This window comes from Lynx rufus, unplaced genomic scaffold, assembly GCF_022079265.1.
Source record: "Lynx rufus isolate CCGP_SWC_20201006 ecotype Redwood Valley unplaced genomic scaffold, mLynRuf1.p SCAF_26, whole genome shotgun sequence".
Taxonomy (NCBI): domain Eukaryota; kingdom Metazoa; phylum Chordata; class Mammalia; order Carnivora; family Felidae; genus Lynx; species Lynx rufus.
Window position 1 is genome coordinate 11,060,842 of NW_025814841.1, and position 19,402 is coordinate 11,080,243.

Genomic DNA, 19,402 nt, shown 5'->3' on the forward strand with positions numbered 1-19,402 from the left:
ATTTATATATATCTATATCTATATCTGTATCGATATCTATATCTATATCTAGATATAGATATCGATACAGATATAGATATATAGAAATAATTAGACTCTGGATAAAAGACCCTAGACTCTGGATAAAAAAGCCATGACAGAACAAAGAAAGACCATGATCTAATATCAGAATAAAGTTAACAAATGTCATTAAATGAGATGATTGGTGATGAGTGAAGGTCATGCCCAGTTTATTTTCAGAGCTGACAGATCAAAGTTGTTCCTTCATTAGGGATAAAGACTGAATACAGTTAGTATGGCCTTGGAAAATCCTTTCACATAATTCAAGGTCTCTCTGGGGTCTCTTCTTCCTAAGGCACCTGAATGGTCAGAACAAGTGTCAGGGAGTCAAGGCAGAACGGGGAAAAAAAAAAAAAAAGTAAAGGGTACATCTCAATTTAAATGACCTTTCTGAAAACCAGGCTTAAATAATGTGGGAATGCAGTTATAACAGATTATGACACACTATACCCATAAATATCGTATGGTACATGGATACACAGAAAGATAAATAAGATTATGTCACAATGGTGGACTCACAACGTCAGAGGTGTTAAGGGGTCATTATGCCTGACCACCCACCTGATTCAGGAATTCTCTTCCCTGCCAGATCGTCATCTAGGCCATGGTAGAAAGCCTCCATTAATGACGACTTCTCCAGTTCTACTGAAGCCAGACATAACTCTAACAGAAGGTTCTATGACTAGAAGTCTAGTTTCATCCATCCTGTCCTACTGCTACCCCTGAAGATGAAACAGAACCAACTAAATCCTTCTACCACCTAACATTCCTCACCTATTTGAAGATGGTTCTCTCATCTCCAACATCATCACCTCCAAGTCTTCTCAATCCCTTCAAGTATTTTTCATGGGATATTCTCAATGTATTTTTTTTACTCTCAATATTCTGATAATATGGTCTAGTTACAATTCAATTTGTCTATGCCCCTCTAAAAATATACACCTGAATACAGAATTCCAGAGGCAAAGTTGACCATCATCTGTCTAGTTCTACATGCTATTCTTTCTTTAATTCAACCAAGATGTCATTGGCACTATTGGTAACTGCAGTATTCCCCATTTATCCATGGGGTACATGTTCAAAGACCCCCACTGGATGCCTAAACACTGCAGTTAGTACCAAACCCTATATATATATATACTGTCTTCCCTACATACATGTACCTGTGATAAAGTTTAATTTATAAGAAAGGCACAGTAAGAGATCAACAATAAAATAACAATTGTATTAATACACTAATAGAACTTATGTGAATGTGATCACTTTCTCAAAATATCTTATTGTACTTACTTACCCTTCTTGTGATGATGTGAGATGATAAAATACCTACGTGATGAGATGAAGTGATATGAATAATGTAGGCACTGTGACGTAGTGTTAGGCTACTACAGACCTTCTAACAATTTGTCAGGAGGAAGACCAACTGCTTCTGGACCACAGTTGACCACAGGGAACTGAAACTGTGGAAAGTAAAACCGTGGAAAAGGGGAAGCTACTGTACTATCATTTGAGCAACACTTTTCCAGTCTACAATAACTGATACCTAATTAGCACTTTATGCTTTAGATAAAGGTGAAAGCACCTTTATATCTCATTTAAACCTGTAAGAAATCTGTAATGAAGGCATTGTTTTCACCATTTTCAGATGAAGAAACTATGATTTCTTGATCAGGTCAATTTTTCCTGGACCCCATAAATAAGCTACAAAGCTAGGACCCAAACCCAGGTCCTCTGACTATAAATCATGTGCCTTTGTGACTATATCACTCTACTTTAGACTCTTTGATAATGCTTCAGTGATATAATGATAGATTATCATCAAAGGCATAACCTCCAAAAATTAGTTTCCTGTTCTGCCAATGTAAGAATCATATCCTAGGCTAAAACGAGGGCAGCATGACAGGCTGAGTCACGCTGCCTCTTTTTCAAAATGGTCACAAACCATCCTTTTAATTATTCACTTTAGATTCTTGCCCATATTTGACTTCAAACTCACTGACCTATTGTTTGTGGTCTGATTTTTTAAATTTTTTATGTTTATTTTTGAGAGAGAGAGAGACAGAAAGAGAAACAGAGCATGAGTGGGGAAGGGGCAGAGAGAGAGAGGGAGACACAGAATCTGAAGGAGGATCCAGGCTCTGAGCTGTCAGCTCAGAGCCCAATGTGGGGCTCAAACCCACGAACCATGAGATCGTGACCTGAGCCGAAGTCAGATGCTTAACCACCTGAGCCACCCAGGTGCCCCCGATTCTTTAATTTTTTTAAAGTCAAGACTACATTTTAGGTATTCCAACCTTCTGAACCCTTCCCTGCATTCCAAACTTGCCAAATGATCACCAACTCTTACTCAAGTTCTTTTTAAATTCAGATCTCATTATGTGATGTATTTGCTATTAAAGTTTTAAAATATCCTTAAAAGTAATTACTTGCTCCATGCCTCCATCAAAGACATTATTTAAAATTATTTTTAAAAAATTTGAAAAGTCTAGGCTGAGAATACAGTCCTGGGACTTCTGTGACTTTCCCCCAACTCAAGAGCAGGGCAGGACTCCCTAGGGAGTATCTCAGAATCCACATGGCGGGAAGCTAGAGAATGTGTAGGGATGAAAAAGCATTTTACATATAATATAATTTTATATTGAAAAAATATTGCCTTCCTATTACAAACTGCAGGAACTTCAAGAGTCTTCAAGTTTACTAATTAGGACCAAGGATTTTGAAAATTTAAGACATCTTGCCTGAATTAATAATATTCTATTAGTCATGATCCTTAATATAACTGGGCAGCTAGCTATAAATCCGGTTTATAATTTTTTTCCTTGTTGATGGGATTTCACTAGAGACTTTCCCGCATGTTTTACTCAAGTCAAGGTAACTCTGTTTATTGCCTTTCTCTGATTTCCACTCCTTCGAACACTTTCTTCATTTGGTTTCCAGGAAACCATAACCATTTGGGTTTTCCTCTCACACTTCTGGCTACTCCTTCCCCAGTTCCTCTTCATTTCCTTGACATCTGATTTTCAAGTATCCCATAACTCAGTCCTTGGATCTCATCTCTTTTCTAACCACATCTACTCGTAGATGATCTCCTCCAGACTCATGGCTTAGGTAGCATCAGCATGCTATTGCCTGCAGCCCAACTCTCCCCCTGAACACTGGGTCTGAATATCTGTCCACTTGACATTTCCATTTGAATGTCTAATAAGATTTCCAAATTTAATGTGTCAAATACAGAGTTACTGATAACTGTCCTACTACTGCTATCACCATAAACTAGTTCTTCCTGCAACCTTCCCAACTCAAGACATGAAAACACATTCTTCAAGAAATGAAAACTCCATTCTTCCATTTCCTCGGGCTAAAAATCCAATATTTAAAAATCAGAATTCGGCTCACTTATATCCATTCCTTAAATAGCCCTAACAGCAATTTGCTCAGCAATATCACTCCCTCATTTTTGAGGGATTCTGAGACACACTGGCTGAAATTCCTGAACTAATTTAGAACATACAAGCCTTGCCTTCCTCTACTTGGACTTCAGTTTCCTCTTAATATTTTTTCTACCCAAAGATCATTCCTCTCCGTGGAATAGACAAAAACAAAATAACAGTTAAGCTTTCCTTTGTTTCTCATTCATCTGTCCACATACGCCACTCACTACAAGCAGCAGGCCTGCCCTTGTTGGATTTGGACGTGTCCTTATACAAGTACATGGTAGATCATGAGATGAGTCTCCTGTCCATATATAAACACATGGCAGATGGTCAGGTGAGTCACTTCCACCAAGAATCCTTTGCTGACGTCAGGCAGTGCTAGTCATTCTAGCTTAGTCTCTCATGTCAGCAGTCTTTAGGTTTTCTTGCTCACATCTCATAAAATAACTTCAAAAAACCAAGCATCCCTTCACATGGGGTGTTATTGAAATCTAAAATTTTCATCATACATTTGAAAATGTATTTGTAATAATAAGTATAAAATCTTAAATATGTTATAAGCTGAAATATGATAAAGATTGAATGTTTGATATCAGAGTAAATAGTTCCTTATACTATGTGATAAAATAGGCTTTTATTACATTATGCAATAACGTGCCAAATCCAAAAGAAGTCATGCATAACTTATCTGTGGGTGTTAGCAAACATATCTTGAAAAATTTAACAGTCCCAGAAAACATCCCATTTAAAAGATTAAGTATACCTTTAGAAGATTCAGAATTACTAATCTACAGCATTTTGAGTGTTCTGAATTCAGAACACCCCAATACAGATCCAGCTCTACCCTAAACAGAAATATGTATAAAACAGCAAGACAAAAAGCCCCACCAAACTGAGAGAATTTGATTAATCTTTAAAGGAGTATCCTCCAAAATAAAATTTTCTAATTATTGCTTTGGCCACAAAGAGTCTTATACCCTGGTACAATCCACCACAATAAGATTCTACTGAGAGATAAATCTGAGAGATAAATTCTACTGAGAGATAAATCTCAGGGACTTTAAAAAAAAAAAAAAGCATTGTAAGGATTGAAAATTGACCTCCTTAAAACCATGTGCACACATATACCCTTTGGAAAGTCTACATATACCCCTAGGTATACACACAAGTTTGAAGGCTGCTGCCTTAGTTCTTAAACTAAGGAATGCCCAGGCCCACAGTCCCTCATCATCCCACCCCATTACTTAGACATGGTCTTCTCAGTCTAACAAGAGTGCAGGCCTTATGGAGACAGCCTCTCTTACACAGAATGTTGAGAGTTCTTCTTCAGAATGAAGTAAAAGAAGACCAATTTTAAAGGCCAACAGAGTTCAAGCATTCCAAATCATTTACTTAGGAGAGAGATTTGGTGACCTTATGACCTAAAGAGTTTGGATTGCAAATATTCTGGCCCACCTGTACCCGTGAAAAATTTTGGACTTTTCCTAAAGGTGACCCAACTTTCAATTGAGTAACCACCTGTTCTCCTAGGACAGCCTAGAGTTTTTATATGTTCAGATGAGGAAGAAAAGTAACTTCTAGAATGTTCTCTTGGAGGTCTAACATCATAGGACAACAGACTCCTTTGTACAATTTTACTTACCCTAGGTGTGTGTATTATTCTGTGTGTTGTGTCTCTGTGTGAGAAAGAGAAAGGATGAGAATGAATAAGCTCAAAGGAGACTTCTATGGTGACTTTGGAGGTGATGGTGTGCTAAGAAAAAGTTACCACCTGGCTTTACAATAAGACAGAAAAAGAATAAGAGACGTCACTATAAAGAGAAATGACACAAGCAGAAAATGTGAAGTGAGGTTTACATTAGGCCATATTTGCAGCTTCTTTTAAAGTTTACTGTAAAATGCAAACTTCTATAGACAATGTAAGAATTATCCTTTCAAACCAAAAGCACCCCTTAGGGAATCAGAAGTCAAACCATTGGATTAAGGATACAATATGAATGCAAAGAAGCAAAACAAAGATGTCACATTTTCATGAAAACTTGATTAGATGGGTGCAAAAACATTGTGAGTATCTAGGTGGACTCCCTGGCATTAAGTTCCAAACCTACCGCTTTGCAAATAGTCATACAGAACGGGAGGAACGAAATAAAAAGGATGATCACAGTCCTTTCCTAAATCATCTTCTACAGAAGCTACTATTGTCTAGCAAGGCCAGTGAAGAGCCAAGCTTCCCAGAAGCATCACCACTTACATATCCAACATATGAAACTCGACACATTTTTCATAAAATATGAATCCTAAAAGGGACTAGAATAAAGCAGAGAAAATCCAGCTTAAGATATGTGTGCTATTGTTTAGGTTACTTTCTCTGAATCTCAGCTTCCTCACCCATCAAATGTTATTGCTTATTTCACAGGCTGGTATGATGACTAGTTCCATTTACTCCACATAAAGTGCTTAGTGCAGAGTGAATGGCATGGGTTAAGCATTCAATAAGTGGAAGCTACTGTTGTTATTCAGGAGACTTAATTTCAAATCCTATCTCTTCTACAAAGCAGCTGTGTAACTTTGACCCATTTAACTTCTCTTGAGCCTCCAACATATACCCTTTAATATTCCAAAGGATTGCCATGAAGGTGAATGACACCTGAGAAAGACCTTAGCACACAGCCAGGCATATAGCAGCCATGCATGTCCTAAGATCATTTTTAGTGCTTTTGCTTCAATTTGACCATTTCTTGTTTATAAACAGACAACGTTCAACAATAACATGACAGGTGGTAAGCAAAGATCCCTTCACTTAATACAAAAAGCATGAGCTTTAAAAGACATTTGAACTCCACCTAAATTTAAAACTTACATTCTTTGTATGATACCCATTCAGAAAGTGAAAAGGCAACCCACAGGCTGAAAGAAAACATTTGCAATACATGTATCTGATAAAGGGCTTGTATCCAGAATACATTTTTTATTTTTTAAGTTTATTTATTTGAGAGAGAGAGAGAGAGAGAGAGAGAGAGAAAGATCAGAGGAGGGGCAGAGAGAGAGAGAGAGGGAGGGAGGGAGGGAGAGAGAGAATCCCAAGCAGCACAGAGCCCATCACAGGCTCAAACCCACAAACCATGAGGTCATGACCTGAGCCAAAACCAAGAGTTAGATGCTTAAGTGACTGAGCCACCCAGGCACCCCCCAGAATACATTTTAAAAAATAAAATTCTTTCAACTAAGTAATAAAGAAAACCCAATAAAAAAATGGGCAAAATAAATTTGAATACTTCACAAAACAAAATATGAAGATGGAACAAGCACATAGAAGAAAGTTCGGCATCCGTAGTCATTAGGGAAATGCAAACTAAAGTTTGCATTAGGGAAATGCAAACTAAAGGGAAATGCAAACAATAAGACACCGTTATACCACCAGAACAGCTAAAATTCTAGAAGAGGGACATTACCAAGAATGTGGAGCAGCTGAAACTCTCATTCACTGCTGTCAGGAATGCAAAAGGATGGAGCCACTGGAACACAATTTGGAGCTTCTTCTAAAGTAAAGCATACACTTATCTGATCTAGCAATGCTACCCTTAAGTATTTATCCAAAGAATTTTTTTGTATTTGTGTACAAATGTTTTTAGAGCTTTTATTCATAATAACCACAGCTTTGCATAGTTTCTAATGCAAATGTCCATCAAAGGCTAAGCAGATAAGCAGGTTGTGGTCCATCAATACAATGAAATACCATTCGGCAACAAAAAGGAACTATTGACACATACACCCAAAATGGATGAATGGATGAATCACCAAAACATTAAAGTGACCCAAAAAAAGCCAGACATAAAAACAATACTGTATGATTTCATTCATAAAAAAATTCTAGGAGAGATTAATCTAGTCTATGATGATAGAAAGTGGGTCAGTTACCTGGGACCTGGAATAGGAGGGCGTGAGGAAAATCTTGGGGATGAAAGAAAGGCTCTATACCTTGATTGTGAGCGAGTACATTTGTCAAAACTCATCAAACTGTGCTGTAAAATGGATGTATTCTACTTGTATGTACATTACACATCAACAAAGTTGAATTTTAAAAGTTCACATGCCCTTATCCAAGATGCCAAAATTCAAAAGCTCAGAAAGTCAAAGTTTTAAGTGCAACATCTGACCTAGGCTAACTCAAAGCTATTCATAGTCTATATTTATCCTATTGAGTGATAATATGTATGCATTAAACTGCAAGTAACTCAGATCTTGCAAAGGGTATGCATATTATACAGTATATACATTAAATTGTCTTTGTAAAATCTGCAATATTCTGAATTCAGAAATGGGCCTTTCCTCGGGGTTTTAGATGAAGAATTGTAGATTGCTTTTCTTGTCCCAGGAAAAAGATGAAGAAAGTGAGAAAGAAAAAGGACAGAAGGATGAAAGAAAGGAAGGAAAAGGAAGGAATGTTTTCCTGGTGCCAGGGCAAACCCTTTATAACCAATCTTCCTGCCAAAGTGTTTTCATCTTTGCCCTTAATGCAGAAGTAGTACCTGCTCTGGTGTCTGGTGGCAGGCATGAGATGACTCCCCCAACCCTCTCCTCATGCCTGAGTCACTACAATTTATCTGATTGATCAGGTTTCCTTAAAAGATTCTGAGCGCTCCCTTTTTAGAATGTGGTTCCAAGAGCAAGCACTGCTGGGCCCCTTTATCATTCCCATCTTAGAATTAAGAACCTAAGGGAGAAAACTGGGAGGAAAAAAGATGAAAGAAAAACTATTTTGAGAATTTGCCAAATGGCGAACTTTTTCACACCCCTCTCCCCCCAGCCTTTCCACAGAGGGTTGGTTTGAATCTAAACACTTCAAAGCTCTTTTGATATCTGTTTTCTCCTCCTCCATAGAGCCCCCACCACAGAGAAATGGAGAAAAGATCCATATTTCGTTGTGGGGCCTTGGAATTAATTTAAAGCAAATATTTCCCCTAAAATGTTTCAATCCACAAAATGAGATTGTTTTTCAAGCTTTCATTTTACTTATTCTGTTTCCAACATGTTCTAGTGGCAGCCTCATGTGTAAACTATTGTGAACATATTAAATTAGAAACACATTTTTTATTGTTATCTTTACCTCTCCAACTTTTAGTCTTCCCTAAAATATCTTGTGACCTCTGTGGTACCACAACCCTGTCACATAAATTTTATGTCCCTTCCTCCTTAATTAGCCATGGTTACAGAGCAGCAATTATGTGGTACAGAATAGGGAAATCTCAGTATTTCCTCTGAGAAAGGGTTAAATAGACAAATATTTGGATCCGATTCCCCTAACACCTTTGAATTAATTGGATTTGAGGCTAAAAATAAATTACTTAATAGGTTAAAGTGAGGTAATGTTGAAAAAACTGTGTGAAAGGAACTACAAAAAATAAAAGAGCTTCACCATGAATAGTTAAGAGCACCTTGCAAAGAGAGGAGAAAACAGGTGGTTTCTCAACTTGATGAACACACTTCAGGATGTTTGCCATGTTAGCCCTGACACACTGACTGAAGATGTTGTTAATACTATCATCCCTTAGGGTAAGGGGTAAGCATATTTATACAACAGAAAAGGAAAATGTTCCTTCTCTTGGGGGAATTTGACAGCCTCTTTAGCATTCTACTCTAAATCTAGAGTTGCTTTCTTCCTGGGAGATGAACTGAGCAAATAAAGGTGCATACTGGGGCAGGAAGGAGATGGATGATTTAGGGAAATCAGTTTAAGGAAAAACTGCATCTTCTATCTCCCTCTTGGAGATTCACTACGTTATTAGCATGTCAGAGACTCTGAAAAGTCCTCCAATAAAGAAACTTATTTATATCTATTTAAAGCATAATTTCCCAAATGTACTTGACCATGAAACTCTTTGTATATCCACTAATAGCTTGCAGAACTAGGGTTCCTTAGAACACATCTGAGGAAACTGATCTAGGACTATTTATTGTTTTCTCATGTTTTGGTGTTAATGTTCCACCCACGAAAATAAATCTCCTGGATTTGGTCCACAAGTTTAAAGTCTTAGGAGAGGGTATAGGAGTTTGCTCTTCTAGTTCTCGTGGTGTTTTGGAAGGGCAATCCTCTCCCTAGCACTCTTGAAGCATGTTGGTGGTGGCTGATCTTGGCTACATCTCAACACAAGCATCAATACTGGTCTATGACAAATCTCTTCTCAACCTGGGCCACCACACCTGGAGTTGCTACAGAATATGGAAGAGGTGTTATGTGTGTAGACTCTGGTGTTAAACTGACTGACTTCAAAAGCTCTGCTCTGTGTTGATCATCTGTGTGCCTCAGTTTCCTCACCTGTATAATGGGTGACAACATAAGTCTCTACCTTATGAGGCTACTGTGAGAATAAAATGAGTTAATATAGAATTTTAGAATAGCTATTGGCACATAATTTGTAGAAAGATGAAAGAACACAACAAGAAATAAGGGAGAGGCTGAGAGACAGAGAGGAAGAAAGAAAAAGGAAAAGAATCACAGACGATGTTTGGAGTTCTGGACACCCAGGGAACAAACACGGAAGGACCAAAGTCATGGAGAGAAATGGAACAGCTCTTTAATAGTAGCAGGGCAAGCCCACGATTCTTAGCGCCGGGTTCTCTGCCAAGCTGAGCTGGAATCTATACTTGAACACCAAAAAGGGCTGCCTCCTTCCTTTCTCACAGACCTAAAATAACTTTGTCTATAAAGCAGATATGCCTATCCTACCAGCTAAAGCACAGACACAGAGAGAGAGAGGACTTAGCCAGACCATGGAGGGAGCCAAGCCCAATCAGTCCTACCCACCTGTGGAGGACAGAAGAAAAATACCTCATAAATATGAAAGAGATGCCACACAGATGCAAGACAAAGTAGGCTAAGTATGTACCCTGTCTCCAGGACTCCAGTTTAGGATCCACGCTATGGGATATGGACCGTAAAGAAAAAGTAATACCTTGCACACTAAATCTGTGAGCAATTAATCAGAATAATACAAAGATATTTACCAACTTATCAATATTTACAGAACAAAAATGTATTTCTATAAGTTACCTTTTAAAATTTGGAATGTCCCCAAATCCCCAATAGCAGCATAGCTATACCAAAATTCCTGTTTTGAAAGTGTAAAAAAGTCCCAGGTGGGAGGGGAGGGGAAGTGGGGAGTTCTCAGATGGTGAGTGCCTCTGCCATAGCTGCCCCTGGGACATTCCCTTACCCCTCAGAGAGATGCATCTCTCTTCTCCCCTGGGCCACCTTTTCCCACTTTCCTGGTTACTGCCTTCTTACATCTTTTGAGGCCCTGTCTTCAGCTTTTGTCCCTACAGTTCACCAGAGGGACATGGTGGAGGAGAGGGAAGAAATGGGAATTAAAGAACAGAAAAATAAATACTGAATGTTGGCAGAAGACCATGTTGCTGGTAAATTCTCCACTATCCCTCTTCCCATCCACAGCTGGTTTTAAGACTTTCATGCTGGCTTATTTGTTCATTAAAAATCACAACTCACAGACAGAAAATTGCTACATCTTCCCAGAGCCAGTAGGTGGATTCTCAGGAATATTTCCTCTGATGACTAAAAGTGCTCTCCAATATTGTGACAGGGTGAGGTTTCCAAATGCAATGACCATGATCTTTCTTTTCTAATTCAAATTAACAGTTGCCTGGAAGGACCGCAGAATACAGAAATCTGTGCCTTCACAGCCAAGAGTCACCACAGGGCTACTCTATACATTTTCTATGCCGAGTATACATGTTCAAGTCTCAGATGTGCCAGTAAAACCCAATGATCCAAAATTGAGTCCATGGCCCTCAGACCCCTACCACGTACAAGGGGTCTCCCAGCCAGTACTCCAAGTGACTCAGTCCTGTCTTAAGGCACTGACTAGGCCTCGGGTTACTTGCGACTAGGTAAAGTTAGCTTTGGCAAGTTGTGTCCAGATGTTAAAAACTGCATACAATTCTCAAATCAAGAAATGGCTGTGGGTGTCTGACTAGGTCATCCATGTACAGTCTGAGTGTGGGCTCCCAGTCAAGCTGGCTCTCATTCTGTGAGTTAAAGCCCTTTCATTTCCCACATCCTCAGTGAAGGAGATTTTCATCCAAACAGGCCTGGGAATCTCGAGTTAACTATCATTAGATTCCTTCATCACAACTCACATGGATTTAGCTGTGTTGGGCATCCCTCACCAGGTAAAATGTAGCTCAGGAGTACCAGGGCAGCTGAGTCTCTGGGGCAGGAGGTATGGCTCCACTCAACGCTGGGAGGAGTCCTGCCCATGCTGTGGCACTCCTCCTGAAGGACATGTATGAAGAGCAGTGGGCAAGGCTAGACCTTCTGTCACTGCAGCCACAACAGGGGCTGGAGCAAAGCCCTCGCTCACCAGAAAATGAGGAAAGACAACCACCCTTGTCACACTCAGACCCCAGGTTCTCACTCTGCTAGACCTGGGTCATATATTCTGTAACTCTCAGTTTAAAATCCTAGGAGTGGCTCTGGCATGGATCATCTAGTGGATCTGACCCAGTCACCTCCCCTCAAATGACACCCACGTGCCTTACCCCAGCCCTTCTCAAGGATTTCAAGGTCATTGACCTTTCTGTCAGAATGGACACTTAGAGATTCTATAGTGATACCTCCTCTTATACTGTGAAGCAGCTGGAGTTGCTCTCGCTAAAAAAAGGGGAAACCAAAAGTAGTATCTGAGAGGCTCCCTCTCCCCATTCCAGTGTACTATCCTATTATAAAAAGGTTTTGAGCCCTTCCTCTTTCTCATTACACAGACAAGTAATTTTGATAGGGTAATCAATCTCAGATCATCTGTCTGACAAACATAATTGCCTCCTGTTGGCAGATACAATGCCATACTCATCAATATATCTTCAGCCCATAGCACAGTGACTAGAACATTTAGATGCTATATAAACATCTTGAGGGGCGCCTGGGTGGCTCAGTCGGTTAAGCATCCAACTTCGGCTCAGGTCATGATCTCGGCGGTCCATGAGTTCGAGCCCTGCGTCAGGCTCTGTGCTGACAGCTCAGAGCCTGGAGCCTGTTTCAGATTCTGTGTCTCCCTCTCTCTCTGACCCTCACCCGTTCATGCTCTGTCTGTGTCTCAAAAATAAATAAACATTAAAAAATTTTAAACATCTTGAAAATGAATTAATGTTATTTCTTCTGACACATTTTTTATTCAGTTCCTGTAAGAATGAGCATAAACTTCTTTGCCTAAACCTTTATACTTCTCTTGCCTAGGTTCATGAAGAGTATCCTCTGCACATCTAAGATTGAATTTGTCTCTGAATCCTACTTCATTAAGTTAGCATGTTAGCTATTGCCTAGGTTCATGAAGAGTCTTCTCTGCACATCTAAGATTGAATTTGTCTTCTGAATCCTACTTCATTAAGTTAGCATGTTAGCTATTGACTCCAGCCTCTTCCTTAACCACCATCTCCAATTCCTCAATCTGTTCTATAGTCTCAAATAAGACTTCTCAATAAACCTCAAGTCTGTCCACTTCTTTTCATCTGCTCTACCATCGCCATAGTCCAAATCACCTTCATTTATCTCCTGGGGCCCTGCAAAAGCCTCTTAACTAGACTCCCTGCCTCCAGTGTTACGATCTTGTTCAAGTATAAATCTGGCCATGTCACTCCTATGCTTAAAATAGTCTAATAAGAGAAAGATATTGAGGGCTCTGGAAACATGGTAACCTGAGTAAAATGTCCATCTCAGCATTCCCAGAACTACTTGCTTCTCCAGCAGTAGGCAGGTGCTGAGACTTGTGAGAGCTTGAACCCCAAAAAGTCCCTTCAGACAGAGCTGCTGTAGGATTCCCTTCCTATTTGATTGGACAGTCCACAGCAGAACAGGGTTGGTGGCTTGAACCTATGGGTATAGAGGAAGAGCTTTTCAGTCAGGGATTTGTGGAGTCCAAATACATCCGGCATTTCCTCAAAGGTCACTTCATGTGCTTGTGCTAAGTCTGTCAGACCCTTCCAAGGTCAAGATAAGGAAAAAAGTTATATAAACCTTCCCTTTTCCTGAGCTGAGTAAAGGGAGACCACAGGAATTTCTTTCAGGTCTCTCATCAGAATGCTGACATCTGCCTTTATACTACAACTTATAGGACCATAAATTCATTGGCTTTTCACCTCCTATAGGATTCCCACCATTCAGGACACTTCAACAACCAGGCCTGAGTCCTAAAGAGCAGATAGAGAAAACTTAAAACCCATCTGAGAGGCCCTAGCAACCAGAGAGAAAGATCAGGTAATCAAAATGAATTCTCAGTGAAATAGAACTGCTGGAGAAAACAGATGAAAACTTGAATGGAAAATAAAATTAAAGAAGTTTAAAGAGACTTTACTAACATAAGTATAAGATCCCTCATTGGAAAATTTTATTAGTTGAATTAAAGGAGAAGATGAGCATTAAGACTCTAATCAGTGCTCTGAAACTAAATGCAACAAACACTTAGAAATACTGAACAAAAATGTAAAGTAATTAAAGTATCCAATAAAAAAAAGAGAAACTGGAAACATCAGCCAGAGTTAATACGAAGTTAATACGTGTTTCTATAAGAGGAAAAGGAACTGATGGAGGAAAGGCAATCATTCAATAAAGAATAGGAAAAGATTTCCCTAAACTGTAGAAAGATCCAATTCCTCAGATTAGAAGAGTATATATGGAGTTTCAAGGCTGGACTGACAAGAAGAATCATGGATAAGCAGGTCAAAATTCTTGAACTTTAAGGAGAAAGTAAAAATCTCAAGCATGAAAACCATTTAAAACCAACCTACCTGCTACCAGGAGGAAAAAAATCTAACTTCTCACCCAGAACCTAGGAAGCTAGAAGTTAGAGAAAAGGATCTACAGACAACTGAATGGAAGGACTAGGAATGAAGAATTTCATACCCAGTCAAGATACATTCCCTTCTCAGATGGTTGAAAAATACTAAAAACAGGAAAAGACCCAAAAAGATATATTACTCAAGTTCCCTATATGAGAAAAAAATTAACACTCTAATAAATTAATCAAAGACTTTAAGATGGGAGAAGATAAAAACAAAAACTATTGGGGCACTGGGGTGACTCAGTTGGTTAAGCACCCAGATCTTGATTTCAGTTCAGATTATGATCTCACGGTTCACCAGTGCAGAGCCTACTTGGGATTCTCTCTGCCCTTCTTCTGCTTGTGCTGTCTCTTTTAAAATAAATAAACATTTAAAAATTTTTTAAATTAAACAATGATCCCTGATGTGTGTGCATGTGTATAAACCTGTATCTTAATGAAAATGCATATCTCTTTGTCTAATATATACTGTACAATTTGTTATAAATAAGGATCATTGAAATAGAAGAGATACTTAAGAAGCACTATCTCAACAAAACGTAGAAGTTGAAGGTAGAGGGTGGAAAGAGGAGAAAAGCAAAAGTACTCTCAAAGGGGTAGAAAAAAGACAGAAGTTAAGCATAAAAGTTTTCTACAGAAAAAAAGCTGAATTAATAGACTGTGGCAGTCATGGAGGTCTTACATCTTTAAGAGAAAACCTCCATGAGGAATGTAATTTGCTGACAGCCTCAAATGGCTGAGAAAGAAGGGACTTAAAAATCAATACCTTTATTCTAGAATAAGCTCTTAGGAATTAAATGGGGGAAAGATTTAAGAACAAAAGCTATGAAACACAAATAAATTTAACAAAAAGTATGTAAGAACTATATGAAGAAAACGAGAAATATTATTAAAACAAACAAGATAACCACTCCCTTGGATGGTAAGACCTATACCATTACATGTCAATCTTTCCAAAATAAGTTCGTGGAAAGCAATCTTACAACATATGTTAAAATAAACAGTATCCTTTGACTCAGTAATTCTAGTCCTGGGAAATAAAAGCACTAATACCTAAGGACAGATGCACAAGTATACTTACTGCAGCATCAGTTACAGTTGCAAAAAGCTCCATAAACAAAATGAATGTTCATAAATGGGAAACTAGCTAAACACATTGTGATACATCTACACAATAAAACAGTATATGGCTACCTAAAAAAAATGAAAAAGAGCTATGCCAGGTGACTTGGAGGGAGTTCTACAGTATTGAGAAAAGCAAAATGTAGGAAAACATGAAGATAGTGCCATCTCGATTAAAAAAAAAAAAATCCACACCACCCAAAACTGTGTGTATATGTGTATAAAGTAGATGTTTGGATTTCCTTTATTTTGAAATACCTATTTCTTTCCCCACACTGTAACATCTCTGAGAGGAGTTTGTACCTTCTAGTCACCAAATGCCATACGATAGTCGTTACAGCATCCTCCTTGCCCTCACATGGGCATCAAAACATGTCTGCCCACATGCAGTGGGTGCTGGGGGTTCAAGGAACAGCCCCAAAACAACTGCACTGCTGCAGGCCATGCTGCGTCACTAAGGCTCTTGGCACAGATGATGGCAGTGCGTGGAACAGCACGGACCACGATGTCTAGGAAATGAGAAGGAATTCCAAAGAGCCAAATTTTAACATGAAATTCCAGGAATATCTTACCCCATTTATTCCACTTACAGTTTTCTTCTCATGCGTGCAAAAGAGTGACGTCTAAAGAGAGCTAAAAGAACTAATTCAGTAAGTTTAAAATAAAAATTACAAGGGTTAAGAAAGCACTGTGGCATGGTTTAACCGACAACATTGGTTTCTATACATAACAAAGTAATTGTGGGTCTTACACTAACAGCATTTTAAGTGAAATAGGTGGTATAGATATACGCATATTACTATCTGTACAAGATTGTGTGAGCAAAGAGAAAATTATGGATGAAATGATCCAGGATACAGACTGCCACAACAAAGTACCACAGACTGAGGCGGGGGGGGGGGGGGGGGGGGGGGGGGCGGGGAGTTAAATAACGGTTAAATAACAGAAACTTATCTTCCCACAGTTCTGGAGGCTAGGAGTCCAAGAGCAAGGTGTCAGCAGGGTCTGTTTCTCCTGCAGCCTCTCCTTGGCTTCTAGAAGGCCTCCTTCTCACGGTGTCCTCACACGGCTTTTCTTCTGTGTGCGTATCCCTGGTGTGTCACCCCTTCCAATAAGGACACAATTCCTACTAGATCAGGGCCCTACCATTATGATAATTTAACCTTAATTATCTCTTTAAAGGCCGCATCTCCAAATACAGTCCTATTCCAAGGTACTGGGGATTGGGGCTTTAACATCTGAACTTGAGGGGGACACAATTCAGTCCATAACAAAAAGCTCCTCGAGGAGACCGGAAGACAGACGAAAGACCAAGCCAAAAAGGAAAAGAAAAAAAGACTATACTTAAAAAAAAAAAAAAAAGAAAAGGCATATATTCATAGCCACTCACATAAAATCACACATATGTGTACATAAATATATAAAGATACCAAATGATTTTTAAAACATATTCAATGGTTTCTCATTGTCCCTAGGATCAAGTCCAAACTGCAACACAGCTTACAGTCCTTCTAGAGGGGAATTTGTCTCCCTCCGCCATCTGTTCTGTGTCCTGCTGCCTGCACTTCTCTCTGCACCAGAAGCCTCAGGCTTTGTCCACTTCTTCAGGCACTCCCTGCTTTGGTTCAAGGTCCCTTCTCAGAAAACTCTTCTCCAAATCACCCATTTTTGCTCCCTTCGGTATCCAAGTCTCAGCTGGGTTTTACTTCCCTGGAGAGGCCTTTGTTCCACCCCACTGCAGGTTTCTCCTGGTTAGTCAAACTCCCAACAGAATCCTGTGGATTCTTGTTTAAAATGCAGAAAGCCTTGTTTTGACTTCACAGCTGCTGAGTAAGACTACTGTTGGGGGGAGGGGGGAGGGGGTAAGGATTCTTCCGCACCCTAAAGTGCTGGAATCTATGCCATGAACAAGTGAAAACCCCTTGCTGTACTCTCCCATAACACTTTGAACTTCCTCCTTCAAGATCCATCTCAAATGTGACTGTTTATTTAATGCAGGAGTTGGCAAACGTTTTCTGTATGGTCCCAGGTAAAATTTATTTTAAGCTTTGCATGCCAAGAAGTAAAATCAAGGATTCTGTGTAGATAACCTATATGACAAAATAGAAAACAAATGTCCACAAACTTTTTAACAACATTTTTTAACAAAATTTGAAATACAAGAAAATATAATTTTTCTTATAATACAAGTCTACAAATGAGAAGAATGGAATTTTTTGTTGGAATAATATTTTGCTTACTTAGGTCAAAGTTAATGTTTTCTAAAATTATAGTAGAAACATAACCTCAACCTTCTGTAAAACTTTCTCTTCCTTCTCTGGAGCACAGTATTTGAGTGGTCATAAATCACTATCACCTTGAAAAAAAAGTGACACAAGGTACTGCTATGGATCATCACACATGTGTACACACAATTTTTTTTTAATACCAAAAAATCTACTCAAATCAGCTTGTAGAATTTCACCGCTCCTTTACTTGTATGCTTTCTTTGCTCTGCCAGTCAATTCACTTCCCTATCTTTCACTGGGTAAGACAAAAGCAATTTCCTCTAGTGAATATATTTTAAAGTCAGTTTTCCAGGTAAAAATGGGCACTTTTCAGAGTTAGAACTTGAAGCTAAATACAAAAGATGACTGACTACATGTCCAAAGGAAAATACAGAAAGTCATTCTAGGTCCTGACATGTCAAGGTAAGAAAAGTGTGTGTTGGCCCTCCAAAATTTTACATGATTTTTCTTTGACTATCTTCCCGACTTTCCACACAGAGAGGTACGGTAATATCAGAAATGCATTAGAAGAAAACACGATTTCAGAGAGTAAGATAAATTTTCCTAATTATGTGGTTCAACATTCAGAAGCTTCACCAAAAACAAAAACAACATAAAAGTGTAAGAATTTGGATAGCAAAGAAAAAATACACTATAATAGGCAACTAAAAAGACAAATGACAATCTATAGGGCTTTTTGGAAATATATATTAATGTTTTTTAAAAAGACAAATGACAAACTAGGAAAAATATTTGCAATTTATATATAAAGAGCCTCTAAAAATGGAGAAGAAAAATTTTGTTTAGAAAATTTCACTCAAGATACAAATGGACAGTTCACAGAAAGATAAATTCAAATTACTCTCAATTATATGAAAACACGCTTAACCTCTTTTATAATAAGAGAAATGCAAATTAAAACTACAGTTACATACAATTTCTCACCTGTTTTACTGGTAAAACACCAAAACTTTGACATCCTACTTGGCTGGTAAGACTTTAAGGGAACAGACACTCTCATAATTTGAATATGGGAATGCACAATGGTATAACCCCTAAGAAGGGGAATTTGGCAATATCTAGTAAAATGTCATATGTGTTTGCCCTTTGACCCAGCCATCCCACTTATAAGAATCTCTCCCACAGAAAGACTGGTGAAGATACAAAAAAAAACACACCCACAGGCTATTCATTTCAGCACTATTTGAGCCCAAATCTACAACAACCCAAAGGTTTATCAACAGGGGTCTGGTAGAATTAACTACAGTGTATCCACCTATAGGGGTACAAGACAGCTCTAAAAAGAATATACTCCACATACTACATATACTAATGTATAGCATACCTATATAAATATACTCCATAAACTACACAGACTCTTAAACTTTGATTCATAATCCCCTTAATGTTTCCATAATTTCTCATGGTATCCCTAGGCCAAAGGAAATGCCTAATAGTTCTATTTATTAATGAAACTAATTGAACAATTTCATTTATTAATGTAAGAATTTGTTTGGTCCTGGAGTAGGGTGGAGGGAACAAAAAATAAATTAGACTTCATTAAGTATTTCTTATTTGTAGACATGTCTTTTGAACTGTAAACATACATTATGCAAATGAAAAACAAAATTAAAACTTCTTAAAGCAAGTCTTGAAAATCAAAGGCAAA